Source organism: Gorilla gorilla, chromosome 15 (genome assembly GCF_029281585.2).
Source record: "Gorilla gorilla gorilla isolate KB3781 chromosome 15, NHGRI_mGorGor1-v2.1_pri, whole genome shotgun sequence".
NCBI classification, from domain to species: domain Eukaryota; kingdom Metazoa; phylum Chordata; class Mammalia; order Primates; family Hominidae; genus Gorilla; species Gorilla gorilla.
Genome location: NC_073239.2, coordinates 13,417,532 through 13,430,287, shown reverse-complemented (window position 1 = coordinate 13,430,287; position 12,756 = coordinate 13,417,532). Strand labels below are relative to the sequence as shown.

The following is a 12,756-nucleotide window of genomic DNA, read 5'->3' as shown; positions in this document are numbered from 1 at the left end:
CTTATGTTTTGAAGGAATCTTAACGCACTGTACCTGTGTGGCAAATACTGTAGGCTTTAAAATCATACCACGTGTGTTTAAATACTAGCACCATCACTCATGAGCCAGGTGGTCTTATAAACGTTAACTTTTATGACTCAGTTTCTTCAAAAAATATGGATGCAATATTGCCTACATATAGGGTTGTTATAAAGATTTAATTAAAAGCTGAATTTAAAATGCTTAACACGGAGACAATTATAATATAAATGTTATATTTATTATTCACTATAAACACTTTCCTCCCAAGATAATTCAATTGGAGTATTAGACGTTCTAGTTAGTATACACATTACTTTACCTGTATACAGTCAAACCTCATTATTCATGGATTCTGTGAATTGGCCCACTCACTAAAAGTTATGTGTAACTTCAAAATCAATACTCATGAATTTTCTCAGTCCTTTGCAGACATGCTCAAAACCTCAAAAATTTTGAATCAGTAAGTGTGCTTATTCGCAACTGAAATTGAACAAGGCAACACTCTGCCTTCTTGTTTTAGTTTTCATACTTTAAACAAGTGTCCTTTTTACAGTCTATTTGGTGCTACATTTTTTGCTTTTTGTTGGTGATTTTGCTGTTTAAAATGGTCCCCAAGCATAGTGCTAAAGTGCTATTTAATGTTCATGTATATCCATGTGTGCCATATGGAGAAAATATATGTTAGATAATTTTCATTCAGGCATGAGTTATAAGCTGTTGACAGTTATCTCAATGTTAGTAAATCAACACCATGTATACCCAGAAAAATAAAGAGGAAATTTGCTGATCTGTACATGAGGCTGCTCCACAAAGTGCTAAAATAACATCTACAATGCATGAGAAAGACATGGAAAAGATGGAAAACCTGCCAAATTTGTAAATTCATGAGATGACACATATAAAAATGTGTAATGAACAGCATTGTTGTCATTCTTGAAGCCAAATATATATATATGTATATACAGTCATGTTAGTCAGGGTCAAGAAAACGCTAAATCCTTCTTGGCCAATGCTGACTGTCTTACATGTTTTGAAAGCAGCATGGTCTGAAAAATGTTAAACTTGAAGGTTTAACAGATAGGGTGGTTTCTACAGATCTGGAGACCTCATAAAATAATTTAGAATGCCTGATAAATATTATGCAGGAGGAAGATTAGGTGGAAGAGCAGGTTTTCAGTTCTGATGATTAAATACTGCCTTGTTTAATAAGGACATAGGCAAATTAACGTATATAGCACAAATGACATTTTGGTTGAGGAACATGTTGTGACTCAAGGCTTGCATAAACTTAACCCTGCTTTTTCCCAGAAGCAGTCATTCAATATTTTTAAATTCCGTGTTCATGGTGACTTCATAAAACATAACTACCATGAGTAATGAGAGCTGACTACATCTTGAGGTGTTACCAGATCTACTGAGAGAAGGACGCAGTAATTCACACTGAAAGATAGTAGACCTGTACTATCTCAAAAATCGGCATAACAAGAAGAGTTTCATTTATTATTTTTAAATGAAAGGCTACCTTGTCACTGCTTTAAAAAAATATTGACACATTTAAAGTTGATTTTTATATTGGGAGTTCTGGTTTAAGGTAAGTATATTAAGTGCACATATTTGTGCTGTTAGTTACATAAGGCAGTGTTAGCCAAGAATGGACAATTGGGTCTCAGGTATTGCTTTTGTGCCTGGAGCTAGTAAATGATAAAATACAGCACTGTGATGTCAATGGTAAAGAATTTCAACACTTCATTAAATTTAAAATCATACATCAATACATATTTTGCTGAAAAGAATTTGGGAACACATTTTGCTGGGAATATTTTCATAACAGCGATGAGATTTTCTACCTTTCCATTGAGAAATGTGTCAGTCACTACTTTGACAAACTAAAGTCATGTAAACCGTATTCAGGGAAAACACTATAATTGACTATTTTATTTTAAAAATAAGTTTGTATTTGTTGGTGTAATTGTGCTTATGTCAAGTCAAGCACCTAAAGTCTTTCCATACTAACTCTACTAGAATTTGCTCTAGTATTCACTAATTTGATACTATGTCTGTATGAAGTGAGCAGTTCAACCAAATGTACATAAAATAAATTAAGTTTGGATTTACTTTAAATAACATGGTTTGTTTCCCAGTATGGCTTTTTCTTATGATTTGTTACATTTAGATTATGTTTTATTTCTTTCAATGTATGATGTGTAGAGTCTTTTCTTTTTTAGTGAATACATTTGATGTTAACCAATAAGCCATTACACTAGTGATCTCTTTCCTAGTCTTTTATTTGTATGTAGATAAATACGCCTTGTCTCACATGACTCCTTTAACATTTTGGTACCACTATAACCCATAATCAAATTCCCAATCTAAATATAATGTAAGTGAATATTGTTCTATATATCTTTCCATTATGCTATGGAAATAGCCTGCTTTGGGCTTTAGTTTTGAGGATTTGGTGTTGGACATAATTACCCATGTCAACAAGAAGTGCAATATTTGAATAATTTGTTTTGTGATTTAAGAACAAACTGCCATATGTCAACTGTACTAAAATCTGGGAATTGTGGAGTACAGTTATAAGTGGTCTTGAATTTTTAAAAATAAGGTCATAGCTTGGGGGAGAATTTTAAAGTAGTGGAAGAAAATATAACCTGTAAGCATTTCTGAACTTTATAGTGAGCAAGAAAATTTAGGGAGATCTTAAACAGTAATCAGATTCATGAAAACTATGACTAGAGAAAAATATGCAGAGGTAGTATATTTTGATGTGAAAATATTGGAAGAGAGGTCAAAATTATAGTGTTATCAATTTATTCCTGAATTAATATAATAAAGTCATATCTTTTCTCTTGCTTCCCTGTTTCTCTTAGTTTCTATTTATCTTGCCCAGCAAATTGTTACAAATGAATCTTTCTGAAGTATCAATTTTATTAGTTTTATTTGACATTCCTATAGCTCCAAGCTGCCCTAATATGTCCTTATTGTGATTAAATTGTGTATGAAGTAAAAAAAAATGTAATACATTGATCTAGGATTTATAGATACTTTATGTTAGTGTTATAGTATTGCAACCTATAAGTCATATATTACAGTTGTTTCATTAGACATATAGCTTTAGCAATTTTATAAAACCATTGCCTTATTTTGGTTGTACTCTACCTAAATATTTTATCTAATAACTTTTCCAAAAAATCAACTAATTTTAAATCAATTTATGTTATTAAAACAATGAACAAAACAGAGACTATCAAAAAGGCAAAGTATGTTCTAAGTATTTAGTTTTTAATTTATGTGTACTAGTTTAATTGACAGACCTGTACATAAAATATCGCTCAGGTACTACTTTAGGGAAACATTCTGGGTATTATATTAATAACAAAGTATAAATCTGAGTAGAATTTTCAGAATGCAGGTTTATAACAGCTAGAATATACTTTAATCTATCTTTTTAAAAAACAACACATATTTCTCAACAGATCAAAAAACAAGTATCTTTTTTTTTTTTTTTGAGACGCAGTTTCACTCTGTCGCCCAGGCTGGAGTGCAGTGGCATGATCTTGGCTCACTGCAAGCTCCGCCTCCCGAGTTCACGCCATTCTCCCGCCTCAGCCTCCTGAGTAGCTGGGACTACAGGTGCCCGCCACCACGCCTGACTAATTTTTTTTGTATTTTTAGTAGTGACAGGGTTTCACCGTCTTAGCCAGGATGGTCTCGATCTCCTGACCTCATGATCCGCCCGCCTCGGCCTCCCAAAGTGCTGGGATTACAGGCGTGAGCCACTGTGCCCGGCCAAACAAATATCTTAATTGTTGCTGTTATTGTACATAAATCTCAATAAATCAACTGTAATTATACTTTTTGATCACCTAAGTTTGGGGACACTGAGCTGAATTAAGCATAATTCCAAACACTGTATATTAATTGTTTCATATTTTCTCCACAATCTTCCTCTGACATTGCCATCTGCTGTCACTAGAGAGTGTGCTTAAAATAAAAAAAAATTACCCAGGAAAAACCTAACAGCCCTGGAGGAGAGAGCTGAACAAACAACACAGGTATATGTAGTTAAGCTATCATGTAGAGGAAAATCAATTGAAAAGAATGTTACATTACAAATCCACAATGCAGGAGAACTTAAGTGAACAAAAGTAATGTTTAAGGAGCATATAGGTTTTAGATAAGAACAGAGAAATGAGGATTATCACTGGGGTGCAGAGCCTGAGATAATCATAAAAATGTGGTAACCTTATATTGAGGTCTAGTTGTCCCAAGTTTTCTTGAATCAAATTTTAGGGAGAAAATCTACCCAGTACTTAACATTGGTAAATGGTATTTTTAATGCAATATGCAAAATAGTAGTATGAAAGGATAATACATCTTGGGACCCCAAAATCACTAAACCAGAGAAAAGTCAAGCTGGGAACTGCATCAGGCAATCATTCCTCCCATTTGATTAAGGAAATTTCTTGTAAGCCTCAGGATTTTTACTCTAAAAATAGTTTTGCTGAATTTCACCCTGGCAAAGTAAATTGATAGCTTATCTTCACAGGTGTAGGACAGAAAGTCATCCCTCTGCTCACCTGAGACAAATGCATATCTAATTGCTTTCTCAGCCCTATTGTTTATGTAAAAATGCAGATTCACTGACACAGATTAAGGCATCAATGACTATTCCTTTACCCCCCCATCCGAAGTCACATGTAAATTGTGTATTCATTGAAAGGCTAATCAAATAGCCAAAAGAATGCAATCATTTGTCTCTTATATACCCATTCCCTGGAAGCCCCACTTTGAGTTGTCCTGCCTTTCTTGACTGAACCAATATACACCTTACACATATTATTTAATGTCTCATGTCTCCCGAAAATGTATAAAGCCAAGCTGTGCCCCATCCACCTTGGGCAGATGTTCTCAGGATCTCCTGATGGCTATATCATGGGCCATGGGCCAGTCATATTTGGCTCAGAATAAATCTCTTCGAATATTTTACAGTTTGACTCTTTTCATCAACAGTAGAGACATTTTGTCCAAAATGATACAGTCTAAGGGCACTTAAAAAGTTAAGCAGTGTTAAATAGAGTTTAGCCTAAAGCTGTATCATTACATATTTTAAGTTCAGACTAAAGATTTCTTTGTACATTGTGAACTAAAAGCTAAATGGAGTTCCAAACACACCGTAGATTAATTTTGTACCAATCACTGAATATTGACCAATCAAAGGTGACCAACAATTCAAACCGTATTCAAATAAGTCAAATGCCAAGCTGTAATCAATCTAGCTGTTTCTATACCTCACTTCCATTTTCTGTACACCACTTTCCTTTTCTGTCTATAAATATTTTTCTACCACATGGCTGTGCTGGAGTCTCTGAGCCTACTCTGGCTCAGGGGGTTTCCAGATTTATGAATATTCCTTTGCTCAATTAAACTTTTTAAAATTTAATTCAGCTAAAGTTTTTCTTTTAACAGATGGTGTCAGAATTGGGATCCAAAGTAGAGCTTCTAATGACCCCCATGAGCACTGAGTGACCATCCGAGGTACCTGCCAGTCTTACTGTGTCCTTTGGTCTCTTGGAGCAGCTGGGGACTATGGTAAGTTCTCTCTCAGATTCTGAAGCTGAATTGATTGTGTTTTGAGTTCTCTGAGTTTCTTTGAGCAAAATTCTGATCCAAACTGGGTTTGGAAGTCATAACAGAAACTGGACTGGGTCCAGGATCAGATTAGACCTGATAATTAACTGGCTTGGATCCAGTGAGAAGCCTCTTATGTCTGACTGGATTAGAAAGAAACTGGTAGTAAACGGCAATGGTGCAGAGGGTGTAAAATCTGTCTTTTGGAAATTTGTAGGAATTTTTGTGTTCTATCCACTTTGTTTCATTTTTCTTGCACACTTGGGTAGGGAAAAGTTGATCTTTGGCTAATTGATCACTGGAAAATATTTGTGGTAAAAATAGGATCCTTAATTTCTAAAGAACTGAGTTCCTTCCAGCTTATACATGCATAGGTATTAGGCCCTGGAAGCAGCAAGGTCTTATAGAGATGACAAAATCTTACTAAAGATTAGTTACAGTGGAACATTCCAAATGAACAGTACTGCACTAAAGAAATGCATTTGAAAATGAGGGCTCCCAAATTAGTCTCATGTAAGAATGACTACTGATATGCAGAAACTTCTAAAAATATACCAGTATTTTCATGCAAAGACTTTATAAAAGGCAAATAAAAAGCTAAAGAGACTAATTGATAAGAAAAATTAAATCTGCTAAACTTTTGGCTTATTACTATCCCACCACAAAGGTGGAAAGAAAGCTATCCTAAGTGATAATAAAATGTAGTCCCTCAGGTAAAGAAGGCTTGACTTTTTTTCAGATCTATCCATGCTGAGTCCAGGCATAGAAAATGCTTTCTTGGCCCTAGTCCTTAGAGGACTCCACCCTGAACTCAGTAATTTTAGATAAAAAACAGTAGCTAAGTTTAAAGGAACACCCTGTTAAACTAAAATACACCTTTCTGAAATTTAATTTGTTGTATTGAAACACTTTTGTAAAAGAAATTTACATCTATAAAGGAAATCTCCATTTTTAAGGATGTCTGCCTATGTATATTAGAAACTTGTAAAATTCTTTTAAATTTACATAATAAGTCATACCTTTTTTAAGGCATTTTCTGGCCATCTTAAGTGACATTTTGTTTGAGTCATTTTTTCCTTTGGTTTGTGCAAATGATAATAAAATACTTAGGCCTAAAATCTTAGCTCTATGCTTATGAAATTACATATATATGTATTTGTTTCACCTAAGAGTTGTCCCTTTAGAAATGCAAATTGTTGCCTAGTTAACAATACCTTGGGGCAAAGAAACAGGTAATTAGAAGACTGATAGACCAAATGGGGTGTAAGAGTGGGAATTATTTAAAAGCCACCAAATGAAAATCCTTTATGAAAGCTTCTGCGTGTTCATATGTCTATATGAGTTATGTGTGTGTGTCTATATGTGTTATGCTATATGTTGTGTTTCTATATGTTGTGTGTCTATACGTGATAATATTTAGTAAATAAAGCTAGCTTTTAAAATGTTGGTAAAATAAAAATGGCTTCAAAATTATCAGTTAAATACAGATACTTGCTTCATTTGACTGTGAGCTTATGTCTTTGGTTTAGAGTCTCTGGATTCAGGGATCTAAATAGGTAGTCATGATGAGGTATGAAGACATTTTCTATACCATTTTCTACGCCTATACCAGCCAGAATCAAGCCCAACATGGCTGCTTCCTCCTCTGCTTTTCCTGTTTGCCTCCTGGCTATTTTGGGATGGGTTGGATTCTCCAGATATAGTCTTCATGGCTCTGTTCTCTGTCCTTATGGATTCAGAAAGGCCTTGAATTTCATAATCCTCTTGGGTCCCCTGTGGCTACCTGAGACCTAGAATGCCTAGGGGAAGACATTGGAAAGGCTACCTGTGTCAATTTCAAAATTATTTTCAGTAATTTAAAATTTTAGAGTCATGTTATGTAAAATTAAGTAATAGATAATTATAAAATGTCTGAGTCATCCGTAAGTTGATATTGAAATGTAGATATTAAACATGAGTTTAAGTCTATATACCTTCACGTTATTTTTACATGATATAGAAAAGCTAAATAGATCTGTCAATAAACAATAATTTGAAGAACTATTTTTCTTAAAAAATATAAAATGGTTTTTATCTACAAATACTGATATAAAACAGTTCAAAATTACTGTCTAGGTTTTTCACTAAAAAATAGAGATAATAAAAGTTAAAAACTACTAGATATGAGACAATTCTGTATACAGAGTGTATAAACAAAACCAAGACATGTGTTCAATGGGGAAAGTTATAAAGGCATAAAAATGTGCGTTTAAAATGTTGTCTGGTTTAAAGTTACTTAAAAGTTTCAAGTTGAAAGAGTAATAAAATAGATAAAACACAATAAACAAAGAAAGTTGGGGAAAAATGTAAAACAAAAGGTTTATGGAAATCTTGTGTGGTTAAAAAGATGACAGATTTGGTACATTTATTTATAAGGTTTTATTAAAATTAATTTTAGTTTTGATAATACACTAATACAAAAAGAAAACTTGGTTTTCTCTTTTGAACAAAAATTTTTTGTAGTTTTAATAACACATGGTAAAATATTTTCATTCACCTTTTGAGTAAACTGCCAAAAGAGTGAAAAAGACAGAGGAAAGAAGAGACAGATTCTGTCTCATGCTGTCTTAGGTCTTTTGATTGTTTGGAAAACTGGGTCTTTTTTATTGGAGTACAGGTTTTTGCCTTTAAAAATCTTTTAAAATTATCACTTTGGTTAAATGAACAACTATTGTTTTATGGTGACCAGTGATCCTATTTTGTTCAAGTGTTTTAAACCTTTAATGTATTTGATAGGCTTCCCAAAATCATATTTCAGCCTCAAAATTAAGTCTTCTTTGACCTCTAACTTTGAGATGCTAAAGAGGGCCACTGAAGCCCTCTGTAGGGAGGTAAGCAGGATTATTTGACATGTTAAGTTACATGAGAAGCATTGTCAAGGAATAATGTTTAACCTTCTTCAGGTTATATTTAATGAATGTCATTAATATATGTTCCAAAATTGTATGGGATTTCTAAAATTCTAATATGTCTGAGTATGCACTATAAATCATACTTATGGTTATAATGTTATTGTAGACCACAGAAATAAAGAAATTTTTTTATCAACTGTGTCTTTAAAATGCTTGTTTAAAGTCATTTCCACAGTTAATTGCTTAATTTTGATGCAATTTCTGAAAACTTCACAAGCATACAAAATTTTAGAATATAGAGTCTTTAAGGAGTTCATGAAAGAATGAAAACAACCCTGAAAAACACTCTTAAATGCAGGTTTCTAATAACTTTAGAATCATATCATTTGGATTGGGTTAAGAATTCCTAGGACTTTAATGACAAGACTGACTGGTTTATAAAACTGCTAACTCAAGTAGAATCAAATTAATTGAATACAGAGAAAATACTTTGGCAAATTTTCATGCTGAATCAGCCAGTATTGAAATTGTGTAGATATACAATCTGAATGAACTCCATGGTCTAAGTCAGATTACTTATGATAACCCATCAGTTATCAGTGTTATACCCCTAAACTGGAAAAACAACTGGTATTCAAGAGGACTAAGTACAATGTTAAGCATGGACTCATGGAGGACCAGGATGGCTGCCTTGTCCTTCCTGAGTCCTTAAAGCTTTTGTTATTAAAAGTTCTGCATTTCATGACTCATCATGGAATAAGTAAAATGATCCAAATTAAATATATATATAAATATATATATATAGTGACTTATAAATGGCTAAAATAGTTTACATAGTTTATGACCAATGTTTGGTTTGTCAAACTCATATTCCTGGGAAGACAATCAAAATTTCATGTACATTCTGCTACCTGATGGGCCATTTAAACAATTATAGAGGGGTTTCATTCCATTGTCATTTTTAATGCATGTCTCCCGGTTGTATTAGAGCTTTCTCATGCAAGAAGACTGATGTTATAATAGCAGCTCACTATTCCACAGTGTATTTTCACCAGGTAAAGAGAGCTTTTCATGGTTTACTGTCTGAGGACAATTGTCCCCTTCACAATCTAGAACGCAAAGACTGAATCTTTGGAGAACATCAGAGAATCACTGCCCTTGCTATTCACACTGCAGCAAAACTTCGGGAACTTGAACCTTGGATTCATAATCTCACAACTGAGAAGGGTCCCTCCACACTCTTGGAACTGTACATCTACTGGAAAACCTTAAGGTAAAGCTAGCCAGGGAAGTTTCTCCCCAAAAGAAGGTGGCATCCTTGAAGTGAATAGCTTTTTCCCAAGATCAAGAAATCAAGACTTCTCTACTATCATGAGACTCTTCATCTTTCTTTTTTTTCCTCTTTTTTATTCATCTATGAACAATAGAAGTGGAAAGGGTGCTGTTGGGTGCACTCATGGCATATATATATATATATTTTTTGTGAAGGAGTTTGCAGCCAGCATTATGCATGGATAACTTTATACCTTGACAGATGGAAGATGAAGGCCCAATGTAGGTGAAAAGCTTTAATAGTACATATGTTGCCTGATAATCAGTGAGAAACAGAACATTGTTCCACTTGTCTTAACCTATATCATGGGTTAAGGAGAACATTGTCAGGAGGTCTTCACTATTCTAGAAGGGCATCATTTGTTAGGTTTTCTTTTTTTTTTCCCCCATGGTTAGGAGTAAATGAGGCAATGATTGAAAATTTACCACTGATGATAGGCTTTAAAGCAGATTTTACTCTAAAGGTTATGGTTACACAACAGACTTTAAATTATCTTGTGAAAGTTATGCTAAATAATAGAATTGCTCTATTGTTCTAGATTACTTACTGGCTAAACAGAAGTATCTGTGCAGCTGGTGGCACTTGTTGCCCATGGAGAACTACATCATAGTGCATATTATAGAGATTCAGTTTTACGGGATTATTGAAGAGACTGTTTAATTAAAGTGAGTAGATTCTTTAGCGTATTCTTTGATCTATTTGATTTTAGTTGGTTTGGTTTATGGGGACCCACCATAAGCAGCATACCCCAAGCTCTTGGTATTATCCTCCTGATAGTCATAATAGTAATCTTCTTGGCGCACTATATTCCCTCAAAAGTATTAAATGTTTGCATACAGACATCTCTAGAAGGTCAAATGGTCTCTCTTTAATGGGAATGACAAGAGCTGAAAAAGATGTGTGATCATGAGGGCACTGTAGCCTACGAATGACATGCTGAGATGAGAAATCCAAAATGATGGTAACTGAGAGTGGTGCTAAGGCCCTAAGTTTTAATCACACTCTCACATAAGTGAGAACCTAACCAAAAGGGGAAAATTTTTAAACAAAATAGTGGGAGCCCATTGTTTTGGACTAAGCACATGCACTAGACCCCAATAGACCAGACCAAACCAAAATGGAGTCACTCATGCTAAATGTGACAAAATCAAACTGAAACTTTAAGGAAACATGTAGATCCTAGAACAAACTAGGTTTTGTTTTCTCCTGTAAACAGTCCATTCCAGCATAATCAGCTACCCTTTACTGTAACCCTTACAAAAAAATAACCTGAAGTCCTTGTTCCCCTTACCAAACCCACTGATGTGCTTGCTATTTCTCAGTGGGTTTCAAGATTGAATAAGTGCATTTACAATGGCGAGAGTGACATTGCTCATTAAAATTTTGGTCAATCTCTCATAGTTGAAAAAATTGACCAAAGTGGGGGAATTATTAAATCAAGTATAGCCTAAAGCTGCCTCCTTGCATATTTTAAGTTCAGCCTAAATGTTTCTCTTTGCATCGTGAACTATAACCTAAATGGAGTTATAAGCACACTGCAGCCTACTCTTGTGCTAATCACTGAGTTTTGTCCAATCAAAGGTGGCCAACTGTTCAAACTGTGTTCAAATAAGGCAGACATCAAGCTGTAACCAATCCAGCTGTTTCTGTTCCTCATTTCCATTTTCTGTATGTCACTTTCCTTGTTCTGTCCATATATCTTCCACCATGTGGCTGTGCTGAAGTCTCTAAGTCTAATCTGGCTTGTGAGGCTGCCCGATTCACAAAATTTTCTTTGCTCCACTTAACCCTTTTAAATTTAATTTAGCTAGTGTTTTCCTTTAATAGGAGAAAAACATGATGGACATGAAAATACATCCCTAAAAGTGTTGGAACCTACATAAATATATCAGGAGAACCTTACAGATTCATGAACTAGTGACAAGGGAATAATTCCTATAAAATAATAGAACTCTGATTTTCAATGTGTATACTTGTAAAAGAATTTTAACTATCCCTTAGATATGATACATCTACTTCCTTCCTTAAATTCCTAAGGTCTACATGTTAAGTATAACACTAAATTTGAACATATATTTGCATAACAGATTAAAAGATTTCATGTAATATTGTCAAGCCTTTTTTAATACTTAAATGATGAAGTTCAATGTTCAGCATGTTAAACTTTCTAATTCTGGTAAAACTAAATTAATATTCCTCTTCCTATACTTTATCATTTAGGGTTAGAAACAATTTCATGGGCAATTTCACCATACTTTACTGCACCCTAAATAACCCCATACCTTCAGATGAAACTAATAAGGAGTCAGTGAAGCTTCAATGCAGATTACGATATAACTTACTGTCTACTTAGAATTTCATCTTGCAATTTTTTTATCAGAAGAAACTGAAAAAAAAGCTATTCTGGACAAAGCAATTTCACTTTTGCTAAATATTCCAGAAATATGAGACTTAGAGCTTTATGGTAATTTATAGAATTTGAAAAGAATATTTAAAACAGCTTTTAAATTGATAGTGACTTTTAAGGAAAATTTAGTTTTCAATCTGCATTTTGATTGCAGGTTTTATAGGAAAAGAAAACACATAACTCCAACTACTCTAAACTTCTGGGAGGTCAGTCCCCAGGCATGGTTCAATTATCAGAGCCATCTCCATATGGAGAAAAGGAGCAGCTCAGTTAGTGTTTAATTCTTGTTAATTCTTGCCCTTCCTTTCAGAGTGTCATGGCTACAACTTCGACAAGAAGTTCTACAAACTTCTTCATTGATGAAAGTAACCTCATCAATGAAAAAAAACAGATAAAAATGTCTATTTCCAGCTATTAAAAAAAATGGTAAAGTGTAGCATGGAAAGAAAATGAGGAAACAAAACAAAATA

At 33.9% G+C, this 12,756-nt stretch overlaps 1 long non-coding RNA gene across 2 annotated transcripts in view; it reads right to left on the bottom strand.

Annotated features, from left to right (window-relative positions):
• LOC134757174 (uncharacterized) overlaps positions 1-12,756 on the bottom strand; it is a 640,416-nt gene that overhangs the window by 339,067 nt on the left and 288,593 nt on the right. The window lies entirely within an intron of this gene.